General features: G+C 47.6%; 1 protein-coding gene across 5 annotated transcripts in view; it reads left to right on the top strand.

The window, feature by feature from the left end:
- CLMN (calmin) overlaps nucleotides 1–17781 on the top strand; it is a 114325-nt gene that overhangs the window by 37139 nt on the left and 59405 nt on the right. Inside the window, exon 1 of one of the 5 annotated variants that reach the window (XM_061181214.1) lies at nucleotides 12537–12780. The exons of the other annotated variants lie outside the window; for them this stretch is intronic. The gene's annotated coding sequence lies outside the window, so the exon portion shown is untranslated. Of the gene's footprint in view, nucleotides 1–12536; nucleotides 12781–17781 lie in introns of those variants that run through there. 5 annotated transcript variants of the gene reach the window in all.

Raw genomic sequence — 17781 nt, 5'->3', positions numbered from 1 at the left:
GCCTGCCTTGGGCACCAGTGGAGGATGTGGTAGCACCATGGACCCTTTACTTTAGCCACATATTTTAGAGAGTCTCTCTGCCTTTATTCCAGGAATCCAGGCACCTGTACATGCTCCCTGACATTCCACCCACCCTCCCACCCACCCAAGATCTTGCCCTGTTTAATACCCAGCTCAAAGTCCACTCTTCTGAAACCTTCCCAGGTCCTCCAGTCATAATTAATCTTTAACTCTGTTGGACTTTATGGGTCCTGTCCTATGTCTCCAGAGGAAGAAGCCATCTTCTACAATTTACTCAGTCTCCCCAGCACTGTATCAACAGCACAAAAAAAGCTAGAGTATTACCCAGAAGCCTCAGCATTCAGACGTGGGCCCTGCCTTCCTGGCTCAGATTCATATTCTGTGTCTCTCTCTCTCTCTCTCTCTCTCTCTCTCTCTCTCACACACACGCACACACACGCACACACATGCACACACACGCACACACACACACCTGAATTTCATACTCTCATTTCCTGGAGAGAATTCGATGACCTAAAGGAATGATTCTAATGAGTGTAATTTCAGGCACCAGCTAAGGATAGGTGGTTTAGGGTTTAATTTTTCATCCTATTCAAAATCAAACTCTGAAAGCTGTGGCATCATGCAACAGAAAACAGCCCTGGAGCTGAAGCCCCAAGAATTGCTCCTGCCCCGGCTCTGCTCTGCGACCTTGGGTGGGTTGCCCCCCATCCCCTGGTCCTCTATGTCTTCCTGTGCGCAAACGGGCGTAGGCTCCATGATCAGTGATCCCCCTGCCAGTGGAGGGCATCTGATGGCCCTCCACTCCGCCTCTGACAAAGAAGGGGCTAGTCCTGCTGAAATGAGGGCTTTAAGCAAAAGAAGCAGGGAGGTGGTTAGAAATAGCCCGTCTTCCCTGTCAGAACCCTGTTCTGGCCTTTTATATGCCTGGCTGCCCCTGACCAGGAGGAACGTAAAAACTTCCAGGACTGAGGTAGGAAATGCCCTGGAAATCAGGTCTCCTGACTCTGCCCCAGACCCCCAGGAGCCACTTCAGTGCCTACCTGCCCCTGCATACTGGACTCAGCTGCCCATTTAAGCCCGCCCCACCCCATTCCCCATTGCCTCAGGGTCAACTCTGAACAAATCATTGGGTCTTTCCTCAGATCTGACCCTTCCCAACCCCCCAGCCCCCAGCTCCTCCTCTCGTCCAAGCCCCCATCACACGTGCCTGGACTGATACAGCTTCCTAACTGGCTTCTTGACCTGTACTTGCTTCCCGCCCCAGCCTCCTCTCCATAGGCTGCCAGAGTGATGTTCTGACAAAGTCTGATTTGGCCATTCCCTATGGTTCTGTAGAAGTCCAAATCTTAGTGCAAGAAAAACCGTTGAAGATCTGGCACTTGGCTTCTGCCCATCCTCTGCCCCTGCAAGACCAAACTGCTCATGCTTTTTTCACATACTGTTCCCTGCACATTCTTTTCTCCAACAGCTGTGCCTGGTGAACTCTTATTCATCCTTCAGAACCCAATTCACATATTCTCATCTCATGCAGCTGATGCTCTGAATAAAATTACTACCCATGACCAGGGACACGCAACCAAGTCCAGAAGGTGTGTCCCACAGCAGATAAGGGTGGAGCAGTTCTCTGGCAAATCGGGTGCTGGAGGAGCACATGCCTACCCACTTCCCTCTCTCCCTTCATCTGCCAGTGTTGGAGTAGCCCATCTCTGTGCAAGGAAACAGCGTGTTGTCACAAACGGTCATCGGGGGTTGGAAGTCAGAATTTCTAAAACTTGCTTCCAAATGTCCATACGTGGATAGAAAGATTTCAGCTAAGAATGACTTTGAATGGGTCCATCTTAATTTCAAGCCAAGATATGTTGTCATAGCAGATTACAAGAAATCTCAGAAGTATTTCCCAGTGATAGACTTCATTCTGGTTCTGCATAGTAGATTACTTGTGTGTGAGCATGAAATACCTGCCACCTATTTCCCCTGGCCTGATGGAGCATCTCTGATCAGAGAGACCACTTCGCATTTTCAAGACAGAGGGATTCGTGCATCCAAAGGTCTCCTGATGCTGGCAGTTTCAGACTGACCCAGAACACTGCCCGGGAAAGCGCTTATGTATCCTTTCAAAGCTTAGCCCCACGAGGCATCACCGCCTCTGGGAACCTTCCTTGATTTCCCCCAGTCAAGGGGGTGAGGAGCTTACCTCTCCCGGAGATGGTCACTTGAGCTTATTCGCTTTTAGACCATGAGCTCCTGGAGGGCAGGGAGGATGTGTTTTCATCTTGTTATTTCTTGTGTCTAACACGGTGCTGGGCACAGAGTTAGTGCTCAGGGTTTGTTGAATGAATAAGTAATCACTCGTTGATTGATTAGTCTGGATTTGGGGGAATCCCTGGCCCCCACCTGATTCTCTATGCTTTGACCTCATCTCCCCATTTCATTTTTTCACTTCCTATTTCTCTTCTGCTCTTGACTAGCCTAACTAATCTCTAATCACTGCCCTGAATTGCTGTACCAAAGTGACTGCCACTTTCTATTTGAAACATCAGAAGGAAAGTTAGCGAGCTTACCAAGATTTCCATCAAAAGGAGTTTGGATAATCAAGAGATAAGCTTTGGTTTTCTAGAGCCTGCGTGACTTGGAATAGCTCTGTCCTGATGACCTGCCTAAACGCTGTTCTTTGAAATGATTCAAAGGGGTCACAGGTGGGACATGAACTTGCACCTAAGACTTTGGCTCCCGATTTGCTCACATCCCCAGAATGTAAATTAATCAGAAGTCTGACGTCTAAGTTCGATTCTTCTTCTTTGGCCTGGCCTAGGTCCCCACCTGTAAGATGCTCTCGGTGGCCCGGGCCAGGGGGAGAGGGGCACTTGGCAAAGGCTTCTTGGCACTAACTCCATTTTATTCTGAGAGCACCTTGAGAAGGCCTGTCCCAAATGCTAGCCTCTGGTTAAGGCCTTGATCAGTGGGGAAGACAGTGAAGGGTCCCAGCAGCAGGGGCCTCGACACTGTGACAAGCCCCTCCCTCCCCTTATGTCCCTGTATCCGTGACACCAGGAAGTACCAGTTCAGGACCCCAAGCTAGATTCCCTCACCCACTTCTGCCTGCCAGGAGGGGATGATGAAATTGACTCCCCCAAAACTTTTCCCTAGAGCTACTATAGAGTTCAATCCCTATTAATTAAAAAAAAAGTGATTATAGAATATTTCAAGCATTCACCAAAGTAGAAAGAATAAGACAGTGAACCTTTTCCCCTCTGCAGCTTCAGCAGTGATCGAACTGCTCGTGTGTCACCTGTGACCCCAGGCCGCCTCTCGCACCTGCCCTGGTTGTTTTGAAGCAAATCGCAGACCTCAGATCATTTTGTCCACAGATATTTTAGTAGGGAACTCTAAAAGAGACTCAGAAATCCTTGGAGGGTTTAGATGGATCGGTGCCGCTCCTGCCCCACCAGCCAGCCCGGCCCCAGCGTGAGCTCCCCGGCCTCTGCTACACTACTTCCCTTCAGCTTCCACCTGCCCTTCCACCTCCCCGAACAAGCGTTTTCTTATTCCTGCCTTATTATTGCCTTTCCGTGGGATGTTTCTGTTCTAAACATCCCACAGGTGTCTGTGGTACTGAACTTGACACAGGGATATAGAGTGAATCTCACCGAAAAGATACGTACAAGGTGCCTGACCTCTTGCAGAATCCATGCTCACCTGTGTGCGCGTGTGTGCATGTGATCATGTAAATCTGCCACCCCGTTCCCCTCAGGTCTCCACTCAAATGTCACCTCTTCAGTAAAGCTTCCTTCGCCAGGGTTTCTTGACCTCAGCCCTAGAGACATGGTGGGACGGATAATTCTGTGTCAGGAGGGGCTGTGCTGTGCATTGGAGGATGTTTCACAGCCTCCCTGGTCTCGGCCCGCCAGATGCCGGTAGCACCCTCTCCCCAGTTGTGACAATCAAAAACGTGTCTAAGAATTGCCAAATGTCCCCTGCGGGCAAAATCGTGCCAGAATGAGTACTATTGACTTAAATTTTAATTGGGAGAAATAAAATAGCACCACTTTTCATCCATCCCCCCCTCCACCCACAATCTCCATCCCCCTTCCCCTTTCATGTTTCATTTTTCTCTTTGGCCCTTATGCCCAGCTAACAGACTAGACATTTTACGTATCTATCCTGTTGATCGTCAGCCTCTCCATATCAGACTTTCAAGTGTCACGCATCTGGGACTTTTATCTGCATCATTTGCAAGATATCCTCCTATGCTGTTTCCCCAGGGCCTAGACCAGTGTCTGACCCATAGGAGGGGTCAGTAATTGTTTGTTGAATGAACAAGTGATCGTTTTACAACAATACTGCGAGACACACACAGGAAGAAGAAGGCAGTCAGGGGCTCCCCCACGAGGAGCCGCAGGTTTGGAGACATCCTTCCAAGGCAGCGTGCTGGGACCAGCTCCCAGGAGCTCAGGACACGCCTCCCTCCCAACCAGTGGCCAGGGCCATGTGCCCAGGTGTCCAGGAACCTGACAGGAAATGACGTCTGGCCACCGCTGCCGGGCAGAGACGAAGGCAGCTTCCTAGGGGGTATGTTTGCTGACTACATTATGGCATGATGACAGCTAATCACGGGTTCATGACTGCCAAGCATGGGCAGGGGTGGCAATTAAAATACTGACTGATTTCATGGTCCTGGATGCCTTGAGAAGTTAGAAAGGTGTGGTTAGTGCAGTGTGGGTCTGATGGGGGGAAAAGAAAGAAAACAGGCGTTTCCAAGCAGAGCAGTGGGGAAAAAAGACCAGAGGAGGGCTATGGGTGTGCAGATCTGAGAGCTGAGCATTTCCAAGAGGAAACAAGCTGGAGCAAAAAACAGGGGGCAGAGGGACTTCCCTAGTGGTCCAGTGGTTAAGACTCTGCACTCCCAATGCAGGGGGTGCGGGTTCAATCCCTGGTTGGAGACCTAAGATCCCGCATGCCGCATGGCATGGCCAAAAAATAAAATTAAATTAAAAAATTAAAAAAAACAAACAGGGGGCAGGGACTGCACTGCAAATGCGGGGAAGAAAAATTATAATAATTGGGAAATAGAAGGATTGCAATAAATGATGGAGTGAAACTGATCAGTAAGCCAGAGCCCTAGTCATGAACCCAAGAAGAGAACAAGGTAAAACTCTTCCTTATCTTTCTCTGCCATAAACGTGCCTAGAGAAAAGGAAGTAAAACAACTCTCAAACCACGTGGGTAAAGAATCTGTTCTGTATTTATCAACTGAAGTGGGTAAAGCGTTCAAAATTGGACAGCTGAGCTGAGTTCAGAGAGAGATTCTGAGTGGAGGCTTGGCCGGATGGAAGATGGTTCTGTAGGAGGCCTTTGCGAGGGGTTCCGAGGATGGCATGCGATCATTTTACTGTTGGGCCAGCTCTGGCAAACAGAAATTTGTAGCTGTTAGTATTGTTATTGACTAAGGTGTGTAGTCAGAGCGAAGACCAGGTAGGTGAGGGCAGAGGTGGTATTTATAGAACCACAGGTCAAATGCCCACTCACACTTACCCGCCCTGCCCCGGGCTAAGATAGTCAAGGTTATTAAATTCCCTAGACGTAGCAGTGAGTGTATGGCTGCACTAAGTGTATGATTGTTACTGATCCGTCCCAAACACCACTGAGCCAACCTTTCGGGGCCTTTCCTGAACACGCTCGTTGCGTTGGGAGTATTATTTATTTAGGGGTGAGCCAACCTCAATTGGGGTGCCAGGCCCAATCAGATGGCAGAGCTGGCCATGTGCAGCTCCCAGTTATAAGTGAACTATACTCCCATACGCATTGCCACCTCCTCCTCCTTGCTGATAAGCACCAGGCCCCGATGAGACACACGGATGAGGAACCCTCCTGGGCAGGGGTGAGGGATGACTTCTCCCAGATGTGTGACCTCTGATGGGATGGGGTGGGGGGGATTCACTGGTGCAAATCACCCCAGAAATGTCCTCAGAGCAGACGCCCACACCATCCTCCCTGCACCTCTGAGCCTTCTGGACATCCTTGGTGGCTTTTCACCGGCTGTCCCTCTTTCTGGAACCTTCTCCCACCATTCTGCCAGCCTCTGCAGGGCCCAGTCCTTTAGAGTCTGCCGATTGGAGGGTGGGATGTTATATGTGCATTTGTTTATAAAGGGCTAAAATATTTCTGGAAGAAATCACACAAACCGCAACTAAATCATTTGCTTTGGGGGAGGGAAATTGGCTGGAGAGAGAGGGATGGGAGACTTCACTTTTATTATTTCATAATTCACTTTTATTATACCTTTTGAATTTTGAACCAGGCGAGGGTTTATTCGAACTTACATTGTGAGGGAGGCTTTTCACAACCTCGGCCCCAATATTTTCCCTTCGGAGCACTAATGAGCAGCTTACGATGGTTTTATGGATTCGTTTGATTTGGCCTTTCTTCTCTCCTCTAGAATTTGAACTCCACGCAGCCAGGGCCCAGGTCAGCCTAGTTGTTTGGTATCTGGTACAGGCCTGGACACACAGCCTGACTTGATGGTTGGATAAATTAAGAAAGAATGAACTAACTCAGGACATGCGGCTGGTGTATTGTGGTACTGAACTTGAATCTATAGCCACCAAGCTACCCACTTTAAACGCTGCTCCGGATGTCATGGAGCTCACGTGACATTGTCCATTGAGTTTACTGCTGAAATGCCCGAGATGCCGGGCCCCCCAGTACAGGGCCTGGCACCTAGTAGGTGTGCAGGAGAGATCTGTTGAGTGTGTAAACGGATAACTTCATCTCCCCTCATTCTGAAGCTTTTTGGAGTCTCCCTCACCCATTCTGTTCCCAGGCCCCACTGAGGCTTGGGCGTTGTCTGTTACAGCAGTGAGCATGACTCTTATACCCCCTCATCCTCTCTTCCTACAGTGGCCTCCCCTGCCCTTGCCTCCCCAGCCAGCAGCCTCCCCTCTTCTTCACAGCCTGCTGTAGCCCCCTGCTCATCCTTCCTCTCTTTATTTTTCTACTGGTGGACTGAGTACCTCACTCTACCCAAGGACAATCCCTGATTTAACATTTTGACATTTTTCTTTCCACACTTTTCTCCATTCACCTATCTATATTTAAAAGAAGACAGGAGTTTTAAAAAACTTTTATTGGAGTAGAGTTGATTTACAATGTTGTGTTAGTTTCTGCTGTACGGCAAAGTGAATCAGTTATACATATGCATATATCCACTCTTTTTTAGATTCTTTTCCCATATAGGTCATTACAGAGTATTGAGAAGAGTTCCCTGTGCTGTACCATAGGTCCTTATTAGTTATTTATTTTTTATATAGTAGTGTGTATATATCAATCCCAATCTCCCAATTTATCCCTCCCTCCCCCTCTTCCCCCCTTGGTAACCATAAGTTTGTTTTCTACATCTGTGACTCTATTTCTGTTTTGTAAATAAGTTCATTTGTACTGTTTTTTTTAGATTCCACATATAAGCGGTATCATATGATATTTGTCTTTCTCTGACTTACTTCACTCAGTATGACGATCTCTAGGTCCATCCATGGCATTATTTCATTCTTCTTATGGCTGAGTAATATTCCATTGTATGTATGTACCACATCTTCTTTATCCATTCCTCTGTCCATCACATTTATGTTGCTCCCATGTCCTGGCTATTGTAAATAGTGCTGCAATGAACATTGGGGTGCATGTATCTTTTCGAATTACGTTTTCTCTGTATGTACACCCAGGAGTGGGATTGCAGGATGATATGGTAGCTCTATTTTTAGTTTTTAAAGGAACCTCCATACTGTTCTCCATAGTGGCTGTATCAATTTACCTTCCCACCAACAGTGTAGGAAGGTTCCCTTTTCTCTACACCCTCTCCAGCACTTATTGTACGTAGACTTTTTGATGCCTGGTGTGAGGTGATACCTCTTTATAGTTTTGATTTGCATTTCTCTAATAATTAGTGACATTGAGCATCTTTTCATGTGCTTTTTGGCCATCTGTATGTCTTCTTTGGAGAAATGTCTATTTAGATCTCCCACCCATTTTTTGATTGGGTTGTTTGTTTTTTTCATATTGAGCTGCATGAGCTGTTTGTATATTTTGGAGATTAATCTTTTGTCAGTCTCTTTGTTTGCAGATATTTTTCTCCCATTCTGTGACTTTTTGTTTTGTTTATGGTTTCCTTTGCTGTGCAAAAGTTTTTAAGTTTAATTAGGTCCCATTTGTTTATTTTAGTTTTTATTTTCATTACTCTAGGAGGTGGATCAAAAAAGATCTTTCTGCGATTTATGTCAGAGAGTGGTCTTCCTGTGTTTTCCTCTAAGAGTTTTATAGTATCCAGCCTTACATTTAGGTCTTTAATCCATTTTGAGTTTATTTTTGTGTATGGTGTTAGGGAGTGTTCTAATTTCATTCTTTTACATGTAGCTGTATAGTTTTCCCAGCACCACTTATTGAAGAGACTGTCTTTTCTCCATTGTATGTTTTTGCCTCCTTTGTCATAGATTAGTTGACCATAGGTGTGTGGCTTTATCTCTGGGCTTTCTATCCTGTTCCATTGATCTATATTTCTGTTTTTGTGCCAGTACCATATTGTCTTGATTACTGTAGCTTTGTCGTATAGTCTGAAGTCAGGGAGCCTGGTTCTTCCAGCTCCCTTTTTCTTTCTCAAGATTGCTTTGGCTATTCAGGGTAAAAGAAGACAGTATTAATGCCCATCAACAAGAGAGCAGATAAACAAATTGTGCACTAGTCACACGGTGGATAACATGATACACAGAAATAATAATAATAAAAAAATATCAGACTATTGACATGCACAATAATATGGATGAATATTGAACATTAACAGAACAAAAGAAGACAGACACAAAAAAGACTCTGTACTCTGTGATTCCGTTATATGAAGTTTATCTATGGGAATGAGAGTCAAAATAGTGCGTACCTTTGGATATGCACTGGGAAGGGGCACAAGAGAACTCTCTGGGGTGATGGAAATGTTTACATTCTTGATCTGGGTGGTGATTATACAGATATACATATAGGTTAAAATTCATTGAGCTGTACACTTAACTTTTGTATGTTTTGTTGTACTGAAATATGCTTCAGTTGGAGGAAATAAAAAAGAGAGTCTTGTGCTCTATGTGCTGCTCTGTTCCCTGACACTTTCACCTCATTTGTTTAAGCATACTGACATTGTGTAGATCTGCACTGTAATTTTAGTGGCTACATAGTATTCCATTGCATGGATTCATTTGTATCTTCAGACCAATTTTGTTCCCTGGTAGAAAATCCTTCTGAAATGATGTAAGAGGAGAAGGAAAACCCAGTATCTTTGGCATCATCTTTGTGCTTCTCAGGGATATGGTTCTGCATACAGGCCAGGAGAGCGTGGCTGCTGTTCTGGGATCAAATTGTTCAGAATATTTTGGTTCATCAGGAATGACTTATAAAAATGAGCCAGGTTCATCAACATTAAAAACTTCTATTCTTCAAAGGAAAGTGAAAAAACAACCCACAGAAGGGTAAAAAATATTTGCCAATCATATATCTGATAAGGGACTTGTATCCAGAATGTATAAAGAACTCTTATACCTCAGTAGTAAAAAGACAAACAACCCAATTTAAAAATGGGCAAAAGATTGGAATAGACATATCTCCAAAGAGGATATACAAATGGCCGAAAAGCACATGAAAAGATGCTCAACATGATTAGGGAAATGAAATAGAAACCACAGTGAAATACCACTTCATACCCACTAGATGGCTAAAACCAAAAGGACAGACAATAACAAGTGTTGGCAAGAATGTGGAGAAATTAGAACCTTCGTACACTGCTGGTGGGAATGTAAAATTGTGCAGCTGCTTTAGAAAACAGTTTGGCAGTCACTCAAACTTCCGAACAGTTACTATATAATCTAGCAATTCCACTCATAGGTGTATACCCAAGAGAAATGAAAACATACATCCACACAAGAACTTATACGTGGATGTTCATAGTAGCATCGCAGAATTATTCAAAAACTGAATGTCCAAATGTCCAGCAACATGAAATGGATAAATGAAATGTTGTGTATCTGTACTATGGAATATTATTCAGCAGTAAAAAAGGAGTGAAGCACTGATTCATGCTATAACATGGATGAACCTCGAAAACATTATACTAAATGAAAGAAGCAAGTCACAAAAAACCACATATTATATGACTCCATTTACATGAAATGTCTCAAATTAAGGGAGGCAGAAAGTACATTAAAGTTTGCCTGGGGCAGAGAGGGGCATGGGGAATGGGGAATGACTGCTAATGGGTATAGTATTTCTTTTGAGGAAAGTGACCTGAAATTAGATTGTGGTGACATTTCCACAACTCTGCACATATACTAAAAACCATGGACCTGTACTTTAAATAAGTACATAGTATGTAAATTATACCTCAAAAAAATGAGTGAGGCATTTGACAAACATAAGGGGGAATTAATTATTTTTCATTGAATTACCTGGAAAACACTGAATTAGGTGATGCTGGTCAACAAAGACAGCATTAACTGGGCCACGGTTTGATGTGGCACGTTTTAGGGGGAGGGTCCTCACCGACAGCCTGAATCCTGGGCTTGTCCCTCCTTGCAGGCTGTTTGACCCTGGCCAAGTCATCCTACTCCTTGGGTTTTGTTTTCTTCTTCATAAAATGGAAACCAGTGTTAGGGGAATGCCAGCTACTCTAACAGATAAGCCCATACATCACAGTGGTTTCACGTAGCAGAAGTTAATTTCTTACTCGTGCCAAGTCATACTGCCCTCCAGCCGGTAGATGGGATGGGAGAGAGAGGGCGGATGACCAGGCCCGAAGTGACACACATCCTTCCACCCCATCCATTGACCAGAACTCTGTCACATGACTCCAGCTAGATACTGGGGCCAGGAGATGCAGTCACCTCCCAGGAATGTCTCCACACTTTGAAAGGGGAGCCTGAACCTTGGTGGGCAGGCAGCTGGGCCTGGGGGATGCAGGAGGGGAGCCTGGGAGTCAAGAGGCCATATCATTGTCCAGTGGGACCATGAGTACAAGCCCTGTGGCGAGTTGAAAGGCACCATATGAACACAAAGTGCTGTAACCTTTATCATGAGTCACGAGCTGGGATGAAGTCCTTTCAGTTCTGCCAGGGTCAGGCCATCTGACCACCTTTCAGGAGATCTGCCAATCAGAGGGGAAGCATATTTTTACAGGAACACCTATGAACTCCCAAATCAAAAGACCGTAGCATTGCTTGCTTCCTCCACTTCGTTCAGGTCTGAAGCCGAGGACTGGATGTGACCGTCCCACAAGGCTCTGCTGTCTCAGACGCTGATGGAGGCTTCTCCCCTGGCCTAGGCGTGAGTTGGGTTTCACCAGGAGATGGCTCACAGCTGCGAAGAGGATTGTGCTGTGGGGCTGTTGCTATAGAGAAAATCTGATTATATTCAAACTCAAGTTTATTCAACCAGAATATTCTTTTTCCTCAAGGCTGGAGAATGTCACAGGGAGGCCCTCCCTCCCTCTGCCTACTTCAGGCTACTGGAAGGCCAATGTTCAAGAGGGCCGTGTCTGAGCATGAAAAGAATGCCTCGTTCCTTCTGATCCCAGCCAGCTGCTCGAAATATGATTCACTGGAAATGAAAATGAGAAATTGATATGGTTGGAGCAATGGCAAACGGTTGCAGCCAGGAGGTCTGATTCACAGGTAGTGACTTTCTCCACTTTCCTACACTCATGCATGCCACAGTGCAGCCCTGTGTGTATTAGGGTTCTTCAGAGAAACAGAACCAACAGGATGTGTCTACATATAGAGAGAGATTTATTTTAAGGAATTGGCTCATGTGATCATGGAGGCTGGCAAGTCCAAAATCTCCGTCAGGCTGGAGACCCACAGAAGAGTCGCAGTTCAAGTCCAAAGGCCATCTGTGGCAGAATCCCTTCTAACTTGGGGGAGCTCAGTTTTTGTTCTGTTCCAGGCCTTCAACTGATTGGATGAGGCCCACCCATGTTATGGAGGGCATTCTGCTTTCCTCAAAGTCTCCTGATTTAAATGTTGATCTCATTCAAAAAGAACCTTCACAGAAACATTCATAATGATGTGTGACTACATATCTGGGTGCATGGCCCAGTCAAGTTGACCCATAAAGTTAACCATCACACTGGGTTTATTACAAACATGCTCACAGAAGTGGTGGGCTGGCCTGCAAAGTGCATGGACGCCAGGAAGCTTGGGTGTGAATCTTCCCTCCTGAATTTTCTAGGGAGGTAACTGTAACCTCTCCGAGCCTCTGTGGTCTTGTAAAAATACTGGCCATTTATTGAGCCCCTTCTCTGACCAAGGATAGTGGATTCGTGATTCTCCCCAGGTTTAAAGACAGGGCATTTAGGGGACTGGCTCAGGGTTGGGTTATACAGCTGCTTGGTGAGGAGTGGAACCTGGAATCCAGGTCTGACCCCCACCCCTGGCTGGTGCTCAAGCAGTAACAGGTTTTTTTTCAAAAGGCCCCTTCGGGGATGGTGGTGTTCATTCTGGACTTGGAGAGTCTAAGGCCATAATGATGATGGTGACAACCTTCTTACTGGTGTTTGCTGTGCCGGCCATTTGTCTACGCTCTTCCCAGACACTCATTCAGTCCTCATGACAACCCCATGAGGTGGGAGTGGCGATGAACCCCAGCTTTACATCCTGCCACCCAGAGGACCAACCATGTGGCCTGCGGCATGTTCCCTGACTCCCTAAGCCCAACTTCCTCAACCAGAAAATGGTGAGAAAATCTGGAAAATAACCCCTACCTTGAATTTAGTAAGATTGGATAAGATAGTATCTCTAAAGTACGTGTAGCAGACTGCCCGCCGGGCACACAGCAAGCGCTCAAGAAACAGTTTTCTTTTTCTTTTTCTTAATTTATTTATTTTAATTTATTTATTTTTGGCTGCGTTGGGTCTTCGTTGCTGCGCACGGGCTTTCTCTAGTTGCGGCGAGCGGGGGCTACTCTTCGTCGTGGTGCACAGGCTTCTCATTGCAGTGGCTTCTCTTGTTGCGGAGCACGGGCTCTAGGTGCCCGGGCTTCAGTAGCTGTGGCTCACGGGCTCTAGAGCGCAGGCTCAGTAGTTGTGGCACGCGGGCTTAGTTGCTCTGCGGCATGTGGGATCTTCCCGGACCAGAGATTGAACCCATGTCCCCTGCATTGGCAGGCGGATTCTTAACCACTGCGCCACCAGGGAAGCCCCAAGAAACAGTTTTCTATTTTTATGAGGCATTTAATAAATGCCAAGTGGATATCTCTTGGCTGCTTCTCTGCTTGCTCTAGATCATTTTTCAGGTCGTAGCTTGCTGAGCTGTCCTCCGGTCACTGGAACGTTATTTGTCTTTTGTGGAGGGAGATAGGGTTGCTCTTCTGGTAAGCAGAACAGCTGCGGCAAGGCTAAATATTCAGTAGCCCGGCTAAAAACTGGGTTAACCACAGGGCAGATACAGGGCCCTGAGAAAATGTCGACTTCAGGAGAGTCACTGGAGCCGGCTCTGAGACTGGCTTTAATGCTCTTGAACAGGTGATGACACTTGATTGCTGATGCCCCGCGCGAGGTGGGGAGACACGTGGAGAGTTCAGATTGATTTCCCGGGACGTTTGGGAATGCAGGCGGGGATGCTGGCTGAGTCCCAGCACCTGTCATCCAGGCTTTTGATGCTGGCTCTCCTGGGCCCTGAGCCGAGCTGCTGCTCGGAGGAGGAATTCCTAGGAAACGCATCTGGAGAAGGAGCTACTTGCAGGTTGTCAGGATTCATTCCTTATCAGAACGAAGTTGACGGATGCTTTAGGAGGCCTGGGAGTGAGAGGACGGTGATGGCTTCCAGGTTCTTGCTGTGGATGGGAGATGGGCTGTGGGGATCCCCATGTTACCTGGGGGGATGGGGGAGCCAGCACACCTGCAGGCAGCCTAGGGTGGCCAGGGGCGGAAGAGCCACCTGCCCAACAGCAGTTATGTGCTTTGCTGGGCCCACTGCAGAGGCACAGGTCTCAAGACCCTGGTGACTCTCAAACTGTGGAGAGTGAAAGGGGAAGCTGTTAATTACATTCCATGCACATTGTTCACGGATTCCGTATTTGCACTTCGCCTACTCGCTAACTTTATTTGTAGCCCCCAAATCAATACTCGTGGTGCTTTCACGGTCATTTGCAGACACCCACAGAGTGGCAAAAAATTTGAGTATCTAACGCACATGTTCCAGCTGAGATGGAACAAAGCATCAGTCTGTCTTCTTGTTTCAGTTCTCATGCTGTCAACAAGTGTCCTTTCGAGGTCTAGTTAGTGCCACATTTTTAGCATTTTTGTGCCTTTCGCTGGTGATCTCATTGTTTAAAACGCCCCCCACACATCGTGCTAAAATTCAAGAAGGCTGTGATGTACCTTAAAGAGAAAATACACACATTAGATAAGCTTTGTTCAGGCGTGAGTTATAGCACTATTGGCGCTGAGACCATTTTTTAAAAAAATAAATTTATTTATTTATTTATTATTTGGTTTTGGCTGCGTTGGGTGTTCGTCGTTGTGCATGGGCTTTCTCTAGTTGCAGTGAGCGAGGGCTACTCTTCATTGTGGTGCATGGGCTTCTCATTGCAGTGGCCTCTCTTTTTTGCCGAGCATGGGGTCTACACGTGTGGGCTTCAGTAGTTGTGGCTCACGGTCTCAGCAGTTGTGGCTCGCTGGCTCTAGAGCCCAGGCTCAGTAGTTGTGGTGCACGGGCTTAGTTGCTCCGCAGCATGTGGGATCTTCTCAGACCAGGGCTTGAACCCAGTGTCCCCTGCATTGGCAGGCAGATTCCCAACCACTGCACCACCAGGGAAGTCCCCTGAGTCCAATGTTAACGAGTCAACAGTATATATTAAGCAAGGTGTCTTTAGACAGAAACACACATAAAATAAGTTATGTTTTGATTGGTTGACAAAAATGTGGCCAGAGGTTCTCAGGAACCCAAACCCGTGTTTCCCCAAGGAGCAATAATTCAGTACTTGCTAATTCAGTGTTCGTGGTGACTTTCTAGAATGTAACTACTGTGAATAACGAGAATCAACTGTATTACCTTTGGTCAATAGGAATAAACTGGGTCATATAGGCACTTAAGACCTAACGCAAAGCCACGCCTTCCAGGAAGCCTCCTCTGGTTTCTCCAGCCTCTGGAGATCTTTCTCCTACCCCGTCTCACCCCACAGTATGTATTATTTACCACTGATTTGACACGTGACGTTGACTGTAAGATATTAGTCATTCTTCCCACACATTTATCTTACAGAGTGACAATGGCACGAGCTTCTTGAAAGCCGGGAATGCGTCTGTTATAATTCTTTGGGCACTGCTCATAGTAGAGTGTGTTTGAGTCTTTCCGCAGATATTTGATTCATTAATTTGATTTGCATGTTGGATTCATCCTTTTAATGAGCAAATAAATGCAAGAGTGACGGAAGGAAGGAAGGAAGGAAGGAATGATGTGCTCACTGAATGCCAGGCACCCACGGGAGGCAGTAATGATGAGAAAGTCACAAGACAAAGAATCCCGGGTGCTGCAGTTGTGGGGAACAGAGAGAAGGCGCCTCCCCATCCTAAGATGGGCAGGGTGGACATCCAGAGGAATTTCATGAGTAGGTGGAGAAGGGCAGGAAGGGTGTTCCATGCAGCGTGAACAGCATGTGCAAAGGCCCAGAGGCACGGTGGGCAGGCGTGTTAGGGAGCTACAAGACGTGCAGCAGCAGGGGAGAGTGGGAGTGAGGAGAGGGGAGGACAGGCAGGTGGGCCGGGCCCCCGCGGCCTCGCATCTGCACACTGAGGAGTCCTGAGTTAGGAAGGGCCTTTGGGGGGTTAAGCACTCAGCGGTTTGTGGTTAGACGTGATGCTCTGGTCCTTAATTAGCTCAGCAGCACATGCACATAATTCAGAACAGGTATCCACCCTGCGCTGGCTGGTGGGGTCAGAGGACTAAGGTGTCCCAGGGGCTCAGGGAGCTCACGCCCAGGAAGGGGAGACACAGACAAGTCCACTCCTTTCCCAGCCCCACCGGCTGGGTGTAAAAACAGGATCCCCAAGCAGGTCAAGATCGTGTTTTTCTGTCCTGCTCCCAGCAGCTCTGTGGGAACCGCGGCCCGGCCCTGCCCTCTCGCTTCCTCCCAGCTGGTTCTTGAAACCCCAGGAGGGTCTGGGCAGAGGTGGGGGTGGGGCATCCTCCTGTGTCCTGTGAAGGACCCTCTCTGGCACCCGCCGGGCTGGTCCATGCTGCCCTTCCTCCCTGCTCTGAGGTCAGGCCTGGGGTGAGGGCAGCTGGTGGACGGCCAGGGCCCAGCCAGCATCCAGCCAGCATCCGAGCTCTCCACTTTGTCCTGTGTCACAGCCACACATGGTCACCTCCCTCCATTCTGCCCTCCGGGGGCGCTGTCCAGCTCCCACTCCTTTCCCAGCCCTGGTGGGCCAGCCGCTCATGCCTCCAGGTCCAGGAGCAATCCCTGAACAAACACACACACACACACACACACACACACACACACACACCACAGACACCCACACACCACAGACACACACACCACATACAAGTACACACACTATACACAAACATCCACATACATCACATACCCTACACTACCTTTACACAGCCAACATACCACACACACTACTCACACACATGCACATGCACACCACATGTGCTACACACAGCAGACACACAAAAATACCTACACATGGCATAGCCCCTCCAAACACACCACACGTGTGCATACACACCATACACATACACAAATATGTACATACTACACAAACACGCACACCACACACGCACACCACCTCCCCCGCACCACACACTACACACACATCCTACACAAATACACACGCTGTACACAAACATCCATACACATCACATACCCCACACACGCCTGTACACACAGCACACGTACCACACACACTACATACTCATACACACCCCATACACGTACACCACACACCCCTTACACACATCTTTCGCCCATACACACACACCCCTACACCACACACAAATACACATGTACCAGACCCCCCCACACGCACACACATACACGAGATGCTGTGCTGCCTGAGGCTGCAGGGCCGGCCCCCTCGTGCTCCCTGTCTCCTCAGAGGTGTTGCCTCCCAGCACTGTGTCTTTCGTCTCTTGGAGCCTTTATCACAGGCCCCTTGGCCTGAGGCTCCCCGCCAGCACTTGTTACCATCAGGCCACACCACACGGGGCGGGCACCTGCCCCCCCCCACCGGACTTGAGCTCACCCTGTTCCTCCACACTGGGCTCTTTGGGGGCGTCCAGTGAACCACGCACACTTCATTCCCTCTTCTCTGGGGATGAGCCCACACCTGGAAGCTTCTTCGTCCCACGTACGTAGAGACCCGGCTGTCTTTTCCCACCAGCCCTTCAGCTTAGAGCAGTCTGTTCAGGAAAGATGGAAATGTGTCACCTCCTGTCGGAACATTGTTGTCAAGGAGACAATGGGCTTCCTTGAAGGACTAGCAAAGGACAGAGAAACTTCGGCAGCTCTTGGGGCAGTGTGACTGTTAGAACGGAAAAAATAGCTACCACTGCAGGCGTGCCCATGATGCGGTTGCCATGTGTGCCTGCTTTTTCCTTCTTATCACAACACGCCCTGCACCCTGGGGCCACAGGTGTTGCTTTAGTAATTGCACAGGTGGGAAGAATGAATGTCAAGGCGTCTATTAGTTTGTTAGTGCTGCGTAACAAAGTACCACAGGCTGGT

This window comes from Eubalaena glacialis, chromosome 2 (genome assembly GCF_028564815.1).
Source record: "Eubalaena glacialis isolate mEubGla1 chromosome 2, mEubGla1.1.hap2.+ XY, whole genome shotgun sequence".
Classification (NCBI taxonomy): domain Eukaryota; kingdom Metazoa; phylum Chordata; class Mammalia; order Artiodactyla; family Balaenidae; genus Eubalaena; species Eubalaena glacialis.
The sequence above is the reverse complement of the archived record's forward strand: the minus strand, read 5'-3'. Positions and strand labels throughout refer to the sequence as shown.